This window comes from Papaver somniferum, chromosome 4 (assembly GCF_003573695.1).
Source record: "Papaver somniferum cultivar HN1 chromosome 4, ASM357369v1, whole genome shotgun sequence".
Taxonomy (NCBI): domain Eukaryota; kingdom Viridiplantae; phylum Streptophyta; class Magnoliopsida; order Ranunculales; family Papaveraceae; genus Papaver; species Papaver somniferum.
In genome coordinates this window covers 146625797-146640384 of record NC_039361.1, presented here as the reverse complement: position 1 = coordinate 146640384, position 14588 = coordinate 146625797, and positions in this window count along the sequence as shown.

The following is a 14588-nucleotide window of genomic DNA, read 5'->3' as shown; positions in this document are numbered from 1 at the left end:
CAGCTAAGTACGCGGAGATATATACCAAAATATGGGAAAAGTATGGGCACATCGCAACAACTAAGAAAATTGATAGTCGTTTCTCCTTGGTTAGACGCATGGAAGAAGACCTCTCTTAAATTCATGATATGTGTAGCGTGACCGGCCACACCGTCTCTGGAGAAGTGGTCTCAATCTAGGAATTCCACCTCGACATGTATGCGAACTTAGAGTTTAATGCCTCCTGGTTCTGTGAAGGATTTTCCAAAATCCAAAAGATGCAAACTGAAATGGCTGGAGTCCCTTCCGCGGATTTTATTAATCAGCAGGAGGCGGAAATCGAGAGGTTATCCCAGGAACTGAAGTTGAAGCAGGATGCTCTTCAAAACATGAAGGACGCTTTTTCCAAGAAGAATGAGCCGTTGTTGGATAATTTCCCTTGAATGCTTTTATTTTCCTGAACTTCCTCCTCTTAGTTTTTTTTTTGAAAGGCAAGAGACGTCTCTTTTATGGTTTTTGGATTGATAGATGATTACTTTATAAGGATCCTTTGGATTGATTTATTTTTTGGAATGGCTTTATAAGTAATTTTTTTGAAAGTAATGGTATTTGGATCAACTAATATGTTGGGATCCGAATTATGAATGCAAGTAACGCAATCGTTTCGGGGAAACTGTAAGTATTGCATGAAAAATGGGAAATATGGGAGTGATATGAAATTGTATAACAATTAGGTTATTTAGCTTCTGTTTTCAATATTGAGCTGACGCCCGTGTCAGATTTCCAACGAATTCAAAATGAGGGGTTGTGTAATCATTGCTTGACAAAACTTACTCGCTTAGGGCCTCCCAACGAAACTGAATTTTCCGCAATCCTGGACGCAAGAAGTCTCTAGTCGTTCTTTACTGCTTTTGTAACATCTTTATGTCGATCCGCGGTAACGCGGAGAATCTTCAGTTCCCAGGCGCAATTCCCCTGGATCAATCTTTTCTTGGACAATGCGCTTCAGACCATTTCACTCACTGGTAGGATGATGGATAAATCTGTGATAGTGGCAATATCTTGGATCTAACATCTCTTGATCAGTTGGTGGGCGCCATACCGGGGGTAGTTGGACTGCTCCTTCTCGCACCCAAACTTCCAGTAATTCCAGAACTCTTCTTATAGGCAACGGGAAGTGTGGATGTTTTGAATCTAGCTTTTCTCGTATCAGGGGATGATGTGGTGGAGATTCTTGTAGGCTTTGATATGAAGCTCTTTTCAAGGGTGGAATCGATGCTTGAGCGGCCATTGATTCGTAAGCGAGCCGTTTGCTTCTTCCATGTTGCTGAAGGGTAATTTCTCTTGAGGGGCCTGCATCAGCGGCAGCGATGCGAAGTGGCTGGGATGGATATTGTTTATTGCGCAGCGCTCCTCTCCATAGGTATCTAGGCAGATTTCCCATTCTTCAGGTTCCTCTCTTTTCAGTAAAGCAGTTGTGGTTGCGGACTGTTGGAAAACTCTTTGAACTTCTGCAAGAGTTCGGAGATAAAGGTTTTCCAACACAGCTTCATAGGCCAGCTCTTTATTTTTGTCTTGTAGATATTGTGGTGCACCTGACAAGTCTCCTCCCCTATTTTTATGAAACTGTCTTGGATCTTTGTCATCGACATGATTCAATTTGTTGCTTCTCTTCTGCTCTTGCACGACACGACTACGTGTTCTGTCGGTATCCTCACTGGTAGAGGCGAGGATCTTAGCCAAAGATTCAATATTTTTCGCATCATCTCTGAAATCAGTAGGATCCTTCTGGAAAGTGTTCACTGATTCTTTTCATAATCGGCTTATCATACTCTTTAGGATACGAAGCGTCTCGTTCTTCCGCTTGATAATATCAACTTGGTTTGCAGCAATATCCTCTAGTATTTTCGTCATACCTTCCATGGTAGTTGGTTCCCGGAGATTCGTTGCTTTGGAAGGGTTTGGATGACCAGGATACGTATAGAAAAGTTGGAATTGGTGATTGAAATGAATTTCAGTGAGTGATTGAATTAGGCCTAAGACCAACCAAAATGGACACGTTTTTGAACTGATTTTTTGCGACTGAAAGATTAATCTCCCACTGTGCTCGCCAGTTGTTTTGGGGTAAAAACTGTTTCTCCTGGTTTTGGTAAATTTAGGTGTGTTGATGAGAAACGAATCTAAACTCTAAACAAATGCACTGCACGGGAGTACTTTAGATTCGAGAGATCAATCTGTACAATTCTGGCCTAAACCAAGAAATGGTCGTTTCAGACTTGCTTCGGTCACAAAGTGAAGGAGAAGGGTTGGTCTTAGGGAGGGAAGCGAAGAAGGTGTTGAGACCAGAATTGTTAATTTTGAAGGTGTGGATATTTTATGACTTGTATCAGAATGTGGAACTGGCTTGCGGAATGTAAGCTATCATCTCTTTTGTATTTTTTATGAATACTTGTGTTGTTGTTAACCAAAACTATATTGTCCTTGGTTGAAATAGGTAGAAACCTATTTATACAAGTCATAGTTTGAATGCACCCTGGTCTCGTAGGAAGTGGGAGTAGTTGAGTGATGGAGAAGTGGGGCAATGTGTAAATGCTAGAAATCACGTCCCCGCTATGAAGGAAACGAGTTAGTTTACACCCACTACTGCTTTCCGCCATTAACTGCCCGCTTTTCTGACACTTTCTTATAATGGGCATGTTGCACGCCGCACGCTGTAAACCGCTAGACCAATACCCTGATAAGCCTCCCCCAGTTTGTGACATGTTTGATGTCTCGATTATTTTAGTGGAAAATGTGCAGCAGATTGTTGAGTGGGTCTTGTGTGCAAGGCCTAATTATTTTGATCAATCGTGCTCCAGCTAGGTGGAGGATGATCATGTTGTGGCAATTCAAGCCATGGAACTTCCCGAAGGAAAGTGGCGTGTGAACCTGAGAATTATCATGGGCCGGTTAACTCCGTGGCGAAGTTGGACGGCCGTGATTGCAGTTTATGAGAAAAGGTGGCCGTTGATTATGGCCACATCTCATTGGCACCTTGTAATGGCATCGTGGAGCAATTGGCACATGCCAGTGGCATAGTAGCATGATTAACGCGTGCCAGTGACATAATGGCATGACCGGCATATGCCAACAACATAATGGCGCAAATAGCGCTTGGCGTATCCATGACCGCTATATTTTGGCATATTGGTGTTAGACCCAAATATGACTCGGAAACATTGGCTCCAGTTGCCGTATCAAAATTAATGCCCTAGGTAACATAATTTAGCATGGTTGGCGTAGCAACTTTATCTAAATTAGAGTTTGGCGTACCAAAACCCTAATTAGTGTATGTGGCATGTGGCCGCGGCATGGTGAGATTTTTTTGCAGGTGGTGCCATGGTCGCGCCAAAGGAATTATGGCAGGGCCATAATGTGGGAACGTCCACAGGCGCAAGGATGATCGTGGGTGGTCATAGCAGGGCGCCTTTTTAGGGTTTTATGGGTCCCGCATGACTCGTGGCACGTTGTGGGGCCAAAGTGGCGCAATTTTGGGCCACGACCAAGAATTAGGGTTTCGACTAATGCCACTAAAGCAAAAACGTGTTTTCTGATAAGAATGCCCTGGTTGGAGTCTGTTATGGCGTTGGCCACGAACAAAAGTGGCTTAGCACGTAGCTTCCTGTTTGTGGCACGTTGGCATGTTACTGCGACGGAGTGGCATGTTGTCATGCCGATTAGCACGTTGGCGTGGCATGGCACGTTTGGCATGCCGATTGGCAATTGGCGTGGCATGGCACGTTTGGTATGTCATTAGCATGTTGACGCAGAATGGCAGTTTGGCATGCCATTAGCATGTTGGCGCGGAATTGCAGTTTGGCACGCCATTAGCATGTTGGCGCGGAATGGCAAGCTCATTGGCATTGTGGACATTTGGTGTAATTTGCCTCTTCCAATAGGAAATGGGTCCGGTCAAACATAGGGCGTGGCCACATCTCTGGTGCGCGTGGAGGATTTAAAGCGACATGATTGGTCGATGGAAAGAGGGACGGCAAGGTATGGGCCCGGACACGCCTCACGTGCATGTGGCGGATTTAAAGCGACCTGATTGGTCAGTGGAAAAGAGGAGGGACGACAAGCAGCATGGGGGCGTGGCCATCTGCAGGTAGCGCCGGCTAGCCTATGGCACGACCAAAACTCCCTTTGTTGCTGCTCCTATTTTTCGTGGTTCCTCTTTTGTTCCTTGTTTTCTGATTTTGGGTAGGACTTTGAACCTACTAATCCATGGAAGATCAATTTCCTAATTTGTCTAGGTTTAGTTTCGACCAGTAGGGTCTAATATACTGCGCATGGCGCAAAAAACCTAATTTTTTGCAAATTAATTCGATTGGTGTTTGAATATTGTGAATTTTCAAAAAATTGATTGAACTCTGCGTGTTGACACATAGTTTTTTAGATTTATTGCCAGAGAGCATCACGCTTTCCAATTGAGTACTTTTATGAAAACCTTAACCTTGATACTTCGGTAAATTCATGCTACTCAGCTTGCGAGTGAACACTAATTGTCATGTCATATCATATCAATATTAAGGGTTCAGACGGGGAATGAGCCTTATATTAATGAATAATATAGGAAAAGTGTCGAAATTTACAGAATATCTGGGATTGTTGCTACATGCACCATTCTGAATAAATTTCAGGTAAACATGTTGAATTGCTCAATATATGCGTGAGTGAAGAGGTTGGGAACTCATCACTTTTAGATGGCTATGTCTCTTTGCAGAATGACAGCATAATAAATGCAGGTTTTTACAATTTTAGCCCTGAACTAAAAACCATCATCAACACATGTACGAATGTTAGAGAACTGCTCGGTCGAACTCGCATGCGTTGCTATCTCAAGCATGTTTGTCAATGTTAGTGATCAAAACTATAAGTCTTTATTTCTAGTCTACTATAGATAAGTCTCGGAGTAGGATCGAAAGTATAGTTGAGCTCAATAACTCCATGGCGATCATCATACAAGACGAAGAACTACTCAAGGAACTGGTGGAACTTCATCGACTAAAAGGTATGTGGAGACTGGAACTTATCTATCACTCAAAAGTCTATCTACTCTATCTCCTATCTTGAGACAAAAGTCGTTTTGCTATATAGAATTTGATTATACACATTTGCTATTTCGAGCCGAGTTTATCTCGCTTATCTATTTCTCGAAATATGTGTTGGTAAGCTTTCGCTTTGGACAAGTTCAACTTTACCTAGTGATGAAATTCATGTTATGTTTCAATCACTTTGAAAATGGCTTTGACGAATAATGGTTTGTGAATAACAACTATATAACGTACTCTAAGAATGTTTTAATGATTGAAATGAGAGTTTAGATTATATAACCATTGTTGGATATAAGCATTGTGTGGCAACACATATATGTATAAGTCCTTATTCCTTGAACCAAAGTATGCGTACTTTGTTGATCAGGAAAACCGGAACAAGAGCTGTGAACTCAGTGCGCGAACCCAGTCTGTGAACTGGCGGAGGTTCTCATCCCGAGAATATCTGCTGGAGTTTGTGAACTCCTTTCTGGAACTTAAGTCCACAAACTAAGTCTGCGTACTTGAGTTGGTTATATCTAAAGACGATTATTTGTGAACTTATATTTATATTAACTAAGGAATGCAAATTGAAAATCGTAGCTATAAAGTTCATGAATCGATTCGAGTGAATCAAATCGTTTTTGCTTCGATTGTGTCTTGTATAGTGATATAAGATTTATACAATTGAACAACTCTCTTACTAGTTAATTTGAGTCACTTGAACTAGTTATGGTGAATAAGAATATGGTTGATATGAAAGTGCTCATATGGCTAACCATTTGGTTAACTACTGTTGAACCAACAAATGTACATGTTTGGGTACGGTTACACAAACCTAAAATCGTGCATTTCATTTGTGTGTAAGAAGCTAGGTTTTCGATCCAACGGTTGAAAGATATTAGCTTGAATCTAATCAGGTTTTCATCTAACGGTGAATATTGAATGCTTTGTTACTAATCTAACATTGATTGCAACCCTGATTTGAAAGACTATATAAGGGAGAACTCTAGCAACTAGGAAACCTAATCCCCACACCTCTTGTGTGATACTAGTTGTATAAGCTACTGTCGATTCTCCTTTAACCATAGGTTTCTTCTCGATACCCTGTAGGTTAACGACTTGAAGACTTCATTGGGATTGTGAAGCCAGACCGATACTACTTTCTTATAGTTGTGTGATATGATCTTGCTGATTCCATCGTGTGGAGTACAATCGTAACGATTGGCTTGAGATTGTTATCTCCGATAGGCAAGATATAAAAGTAGTCGCAAACATCTTCGTCTCATCGTTTGTGATTCCACAATATCTTCTTTTGCCGCGTCGATTAAGATTATTGTGAGGTGATTGATAATACTAGGCTATTCTTCGAGAATATAAGTCCGGGTTATCAATTGGTTCCTGTTCACCTTGATTTATAAAAAGACGGAACAAAACTTGTAGGTATTTCTGTGGGAGACAGATTTATCTATTAACGTAGACTTTTCTGTGTGATACAGATTTGTTTATTAAAGTCTTCGACTTTGGGTCGTAGCAACTCTTAGTTATGGGTGAGATCAGCTAAGGGAATCAAGTGCGTAGTATCTTGCTGGGATCAGAGATGTAAGAAGCGCAACTGTACCTTGGATCAGTGTGAGATTGATTGGGGTTCAACTACAGTCCAGACCGAAGTTAGTTTGTAGTAGGCTAGTGTCTGTAGCGGCTTAATACAGTGTACGTTCAATCTGGACTAGGTCCCGGGGTTTTTCTGCTTTTGCGATTTCCTCTTTAACGAAATTCTGGTGTCTTTGTTATTTCTTTTCCGCATTATATTTTGTTATATAACTGAAGTATCACAGGTTGTGCGTTAGTTCAATCAATTAGAATATCCAACCATTGGTTGTTGATTTACATTGATTGACACTTGAACATTGGTCCTTGGTACCTTTCAAGTGAATTCTCTTGTATTCAATTAGACTCGCAGATTTCTATTTTCTTGAGTAAAAATTGAATCGAGAAAGAGAGATATAACTCTTTGATATACTTTATTAAGATTGAGTATAGTTGATTCTCTTCAAGGTATATTGGAGTTAGTCCATACAGATTGCTAATCGAAATATTGGGTGTGGTTGTTATACCCCCGCCTTTTCAATTGGTATCAGAGCAGGCAAACACTTTAAAGACCTTACAAGTCTGTGTTTGTAGCGATCTGACTCTATGGACAAGAGTACTATCTCTGATAAACGCGTCACCAGAAATATAAGTTCTGTCTCGTCTATATCTACTAAAAAGAAAGATTCTTCAATCTTAAATATAGATGAAACTTGTGTTCAAACTAGACAAACAGGCTCCGACATGTGTTATCCCGAGTACCCTTCAAAAGAGTCTATCTCCCAAAATGAACGGGAAACATATGGAGAAAGTGATTTGATTCTAAATCTTGTTAGAATCCAAGCTGGTAGATTTAATCGGTTGAAACATCATGTTGATGCTCTTCTTGGTGTAATAAGGGATTGCAATTTCAAAGAAAATACTGAAGATCATTCTTCACATATGTTTCTTAAGGCTAGCCTCAAAAAGGATGCTTTGGAAATTAAACATCGCTTGAGTAAACGCTCTATTCAAGGATGCTCTAAGCAGTCTAATATACCAAGTACTTCTGCTACGACTGAAAATGTTCCAGCTCCAGAAGTAAAATCGGAATCCCTTCCAATCAGAAAAGATGCATTAGTCCCCTCTAATCAAGGATGTTTTACATTACATGGAAGGAATAAATCTCCTAATGAGACTGTTAAGACTGTACTATCTAATCATTCTTGTGATCAGAAAGTATGTCTCTTCTGTGAGGCAAAGAGTTCTGTTAAATAAAAGGGAAACTCTAGGTTGAATAAAAACTCCTTTATTCAACTTCAACACACCTTAGACTTAATTATCAAAGGTGTAACTGACATTCATATGTCTAAACCAATTGGTTTTCGTACTTACCCTGTGTATGCTACCAGGAAGGTCAGTTCAATGAGTTCCTCGAATGCTCAAAAGCAGAACAAACGTCTTGATAAAAATCGTCTAAGGAAAGATCAAGTCCTGTCTTCTGTTAACAGAAAAGGTGATGTTACCTTAGGCGAGAATAAAATTCCAGAATAAAGGAGGAAAAGTGATGATGTTAATGATAACCTGAAGGAAATGATTAAAGGTTATAAAGAAACCATCAACAGGTTGTCTACCCTCTCAAGGAAAAAATCCTCTGGTAAGGACTCAAACTATGTCTCGTATTTTGATGACAATAAGTTTTATGATAATTTCTCACATCAAAAAGGTTTCCTTCCTAGATTTCAAAGGAAAAAGAGACTCGATTGTAAACACAATTCATTTAATGAGCTAATGGCTCATACTTGTGTTAAGTAATCACAAGGTTGAAATCTCACTTACGAAAATCCTAGCTGAGTGAGAAATGATTAGGTATACTTATTGACAAAGTGACACTGATTATCTAGCTAATTTCTTATCGTTCTTAGATGGATTATTAGGTAACACTTTTACATGAGTATTTATTTTAGTAGATACCTCCTTGCTCATTTGTTTCTATTTTTTGGCTTTATTCCTTCAAACTTTTTTTGTAAAGCAAAAGTATGGACTTTTTCAATCAATAAGATGCTATGTAAACAATCTTCACAAACAACCTTTTTGGAAGGAGCTTTGTGGACCCTATTCTTACGGGTATACGTACGGTTTTGGGATTCTCTCACAAACCATTATTGTAAACCCTAAGTCTCTCGAAACTTGTATACATACCTATCTTATTGAGTTGAATTATCTCACTCTAGTCTTTCTATCATCAATGGCTTCTTCATCCTTCTCTTGGGATCTGCCTGAAGACTTTGTTGTTAATGCGGTTTCGAATTCGATAAAGAGAAGGGGACTTTTGTTGAAGTTGAAGGATCTTTTCCTCAATCTCCTGACTCCTACTCGGAAATTGAGGAGGTTGAAGAGATTTCAGCTGAAGTGGTTCTCGATTTTCTCAAAAACTTTGAGGATGCAAAGCAGCAACTTGTTGATACAATGAAGTGTCTTGATATGGTAAGAAATGAGTTGAAAAAGGTTAATTCTGACCTTGTTCTCATGAAAACTCATGTTAAAGAACTTCTCAATGAGGATATCCACTCTGAAGATGTTGTGGATGCTGTCAATCACAAGCTCAAAGATCTCAAGACTCATGAGGATCCAGAACCGTCTATTTGACTTCAATTCGTGTTCGGCTTTGGCATAGGAGTCTGTTTTGTTTTTTAGCTAGTTGATTTTATTTGTCTAGTAAATCTTCTATTTTGTTGTTTTGTTTAGAAGAATAACTAGAGTTTGGAATAGCCATTATTGTGATTACGCATAGCTATGTCCAACGTTTTCATCTTCATGTTTTTAGGTTTATTTATTCAAATTCTAAAATTGTTTTGAAGATTATTTTTGCAGTATTAATCTTTATGGTTTTATATATTACAATTTTTTATGGGATATGTGTGTTTGCGTCCGTGAACTGTGATTGTCCCATACCTTGTCAAAAGTTAAGTCTTTCGTAAGTCGATATGCATGTATTGATAAAAGAATGAATGATGTTTTGACAATACAAAAGTTAAGCCTATTATGTCATTTATTGATAGAAGATAAGTTAAAATCTTTTGTTGACAAGGATTATGTCTATTGTATGTCATTGTGCAAATAGTGATGGAAAATAGAATGAATCTTTGTATATTACGCAGTATTGATCTTCCCTAATCCATATTTTTATGTTATACTGTGAGGCTCCATATGTTCTCTTATGTCGAGCATGATCAATTAAATTCATCACTTTTTGTGGTTAATTTGGTTGTATATTTCCAATTAGATTAATTATGGTTTCTCTTATGATTAATCTAATTGAGTATTATTGGATTCAAATTCATAATCGTATGTGATTTGTTATGTCCAAATAAATCCGTTTTTTCTTTTGAAATTAAGGTCTCCCTTGTTGTTTTTCGGGAATGATATATTATGGGGGAGAGTTCTTAATTGAACTTGTGCTTAATTGCCAAATCTTTGTGGGGAGTGCGATTGTGGAATATTATAGGAGTTATCTTGTATTCTTATAAACTCCTTGATGAAAGCATTTAGATTCGGCTTTATGATTGCATCTAAACAAGTTGATATGTGTTCTCTTTTGGTCATGAAATGTCTCTTTTAAAATTTTTGTTAGGATCCCGTTTTCGTACCTTTGCGAATTTTATTGACAAAAAGGGGGAGAATTAATATGTAGTTCACACTACAAATACATATGGTTTTCGGATCATTATGGAAGGGGGAATGGCTTCCATGTGAGATGGAGTATTGACTAAGGGGGAGTGATACATATCTCCATAGTATTGTTGTTGAAGTTGTGATACAATTGAACTTTGACGCTGTGTAATGATACTGTGACACTGTATCACAATGATTGAGAATTATGTTTTCTCATTGTTATAGCTACAGATTTTCAACAACGATGATGCTGAACTCACAACCTTTGGAATCATTGGAGTACTTGGAAGTGACGAATATTTCGAGTAATGTTGAAGATTAGGCATGTGAAATAGGAGATACAAAAGTTTATTCATTTATTTTTGTATTCCATATGTATTGATAGTTTTGTCACTAAAATTGATAAAGGGGGAGATTGTTAGAGCATTGCTCGGTCGAACTCGCATGCGTTTCTATCTCAAGCATGTTTGTCAATGTTAGTGATCAAACCTATAAGTCTTGATTTCTAGTCTACTATAGATAAGTCTTGGACTAGGATAGAAAGTGTAGTTGAGCTCAAGAACTCTATGGCAATCATCATACAAGACGAAGAACTACTCAAGGAACTGGTGGAACTTCATCGACTAAAAGGAACTTATCTATCACTCAAAAGTCTATCTACTCTATCTCCTATCTTGAGACAAAAGTCGTTTTGCTATATAGACTTTGATTATACACATTTGCTATTTCGAGCCAAGTTTCTCTCGCTTATCTATTTCTCGAAATATGTGTTGGTAAGCTTTCTCTTTGGCCAAGTTCATCTTTACCTAGTAACTAAAGTCATGTTATGTTTCAATTACTTTGAAAATGGCTTTGACGAAAAATGGTTTGTGAATAACAACTATATAACGTCCTCTAAGAATGTTTCAATAATTGAAATGAGACTTTATATTATATAACCATTGTTGGATATAAGCATTGTGTGGAAACACATATATGTATAAGTACTTATTCCTTGAACCAAAGTATGTGTACTTTGTTGATCATGAAAACCGGAACAAGAGCTGTGAACTCAGTCCGCGAACCCAGTCCGCGAACTGGCGGAGGTTCTCATCACGAGAATATCTGCTGGAGCTTGTGAACTCCTTCTGGAAACTTAAGTCCGCGTACTTGATGAATTATATCTAAAGACGATTATTTGTGAAGTTATATTTATATTAACTAAGGAATGCAAATTGCAAACCGTGGCTATAAAGTTCATGAATCGATTCGAGTGAATCAAATCGTTTTTGCTTCGATTGTGTCTTGTATAGTTATATAAGATTTATACAATAGAACAACTCTCTAACTAGTTCATTTGAGTCACTTGAACTAGTTATGGTGAAGAAGAATATGGTTGATATGAAAGGGCGCATATGGCTAACTACTGGTGAACCAATAAATGTAAATGTTTGGGTACGATTACACAAACCTAAAATCGTGCATTTCATTTGTGTGTAACAAGCTAAGTTTTCGATCCAACGGTTGAAATATATTAGCGTGAATCTAATCAGGTTTTCATCTAAAGGTGGATATTGAATGCTTTGTTATTAAGCTAACATTGATTGCAAACCCTGATTTGAAAGACTATATAAGGGAGAACTCTAGCAACTGGGAAACCTAATCCTCACACCTCCTGCGTGATATTAGTTGTATAAGTTAGAGTCGATTCTCCTTTAACCTTAGGTTTCTTCTCGAAACCCTGTAGGTTAACGACTTGAAGACTTCATTGGGATTGTGAAGCCAGACCAATACTATTTTCTTGTAGTTGTGTGATATGATCTTGCTGATTTTATCGTGTTGAGTACAAACGTAACGATTGGATTGCGATTGTTATATCCGATAGGCAAGATATAAAAGTAGTCACAAACATCTTCGTCTCATCGTTTGTGATTCCACAATATCTTCTTTCGCCCGCGTCGATTAAGATTATTTTGAGGTGATTGATAATACTAGGTTGTTCTTCGGGAATATAAGTCCGGGTTATCAATTGGTTCCTGTTCACCTTGATTTATCAAAAGACGGAACAAAACTTGTAGGTATTTCTGTGGGAGACAGATTTATATATTATCATAGACTTTTCTGTGTGATACAGATTTGTTTATTAAAGTATTCGACTTTGGGTCGTAGCAACTCTTAGTTGTGGGTGAGATCAGCTAAGGGAATCAAGTGCGTAGTATCCTGCTGGGATCAGAGATATAAGGAGAGCAACTGTACCTTGGATCAGTGTGATATTGATTGAGGTTCAACTATCGTCCAGACCGAAGTTAGTTTGTAGTAGGCTACTGTCTGTAGCGGCTTAATACAATGTGTTTTCAATCTGGACTAGGTCCCGGGGTTTTCTGCATTTGCGGTTTCCTCATTAACAAAATTCTGGTGTCTGTGTAATTTCTTTTCCGCATTATATTTTGTTATATAATTGAAATATCACAGGTTGTGCGTTAGTTCAATCAATTAGAATATCCAACCCTTGGTTGTTGATTTACATTGATTGACACTTGAACATTGGTCTTTGGTACCGTTCAAGTGATTTCTCTTGTATTTAATTAGACTCGCAGATTTCTATTTGCTTGAGTAAAAATTGAATCGAGAAAGAGAGATATAACTCTTTGATATACTTTATTAAGATTGAGTCTAGTTGATTCTTTTAAAAGTGTATTGGAGTTAGTCCATACAGATTGCTAATCGAAATATTGGGTGTGGTTGTTATACCCCCGCTTTTTCAACGACTTTTATTTTCTGAAAGTAGCATTGAATGGAACGTTGTGGACTTCATTTCTAAACCTGGATGACGAGTGATGTAGTACGAAAATCACCATGTTTTGAAAAGTTAAACCATGACAACTGACGATTGTCAAAATCTGAGTTTTCTCATGTCCAAATTTGTTATTAGTCACCATGGTCTTGGAAAAATAACATGCCGACCTAGTCCATAAAATAGTTAGTCGTCAATGTTTTGTATTATCCACCATGAAAATTAAAACTAGCATAACCAAGTTTTCATGTGCGATTTTGCTTTTAGTCGTCATGGTTTGGAAAATATAACACGACGACAGTGTCCATTAAATAAATAGTCGTCATTGTTTTGCATTTTCGATCATGACGATAGTTGAAAATGGTTAGTCGGCATTGTTGTAATAAAAAATAATGACGACATTTGATGTCATTACCAGAAGTGTTCAATTTTTTTTAATATCAGCTTGCCGAATAAAATTCCTTCTGTAATTTGAAGAATTAAACCAGCAAAACCCTTTGCAATTCATTTTCCTTTCAAAATTCTTAAAAGAACTATTTATTTTTTTTCAAAAAAAATTCCAACGAAGTTCATTAGTTAAATCTAACAAAAATAATCCAAATGTTTACTTAACTAATTTAATCTAATTATATTTATTTAACTAATTAGATAGATTAGTGCTAATTAATTAGGGACGGTTTTGCCATTATGATGGCTAAGGGGTTTTTGTTTCTATTTCCTAATGACCGTCTTTTGTTTTATCATCCGGCCCCCAATTAGTTTTAGTATACTCAAGTCCATCGAGTCTGCTAAATTACCATAATTTTAAACGTTTTATTTAAAAAATGGATTCCATCTAGTTAAGTGTAGGATGGTAGTTATCTCACCAATTAAAAACTCTTATTTACCTTTGAACATCTACTTTGTGATGGGATAAATGATCTGATGATCCTGAAAGTGGTGTACCAATCTTGAATTGGGCTTGAAGAACCTGAAAAATGTTGTAGTAGGTCGACTTTCCACCAACCAAATCCCCCCTTCCCGTCCCAAAAAAATAAAAATAAAAAATACTTGGAAATGATGAACACTTTCGGAAAATGATATACCAAACCTGAAAACGATGAAAAGATCCTAAACCGAGCTTCACGAATTGAAAATGATGTAGAACGTGGCAACAAGTAAAAGAATAAATATGTAAACTGTAAAAAAAAAGTAAATAGTCTTGACTAACTCTAAAAGGAAAATTTAAATGTAAGGGAACTTTAGAAAAATTGTATACCCCGAGAGTAGTATTTTAATGAGGGTCAATAAAACGAGGATATTTTATCAAAGCTCTCAATTTTTTATCTGCACGGTGACCAATGGTTTTTCCTTGTAACAATAGAGACATATTGACTAATTTTTTAGAGCATCTTTTAAATATATGCCGAAAAGTATATTGTTATGAATCAACGAGAAGACTTTGAAGAACACAAACAATAACCTACTCTTCCAATGGAATGAGCCTGAATTTCATTAATTCTTTCTTCTTACCGGTTACA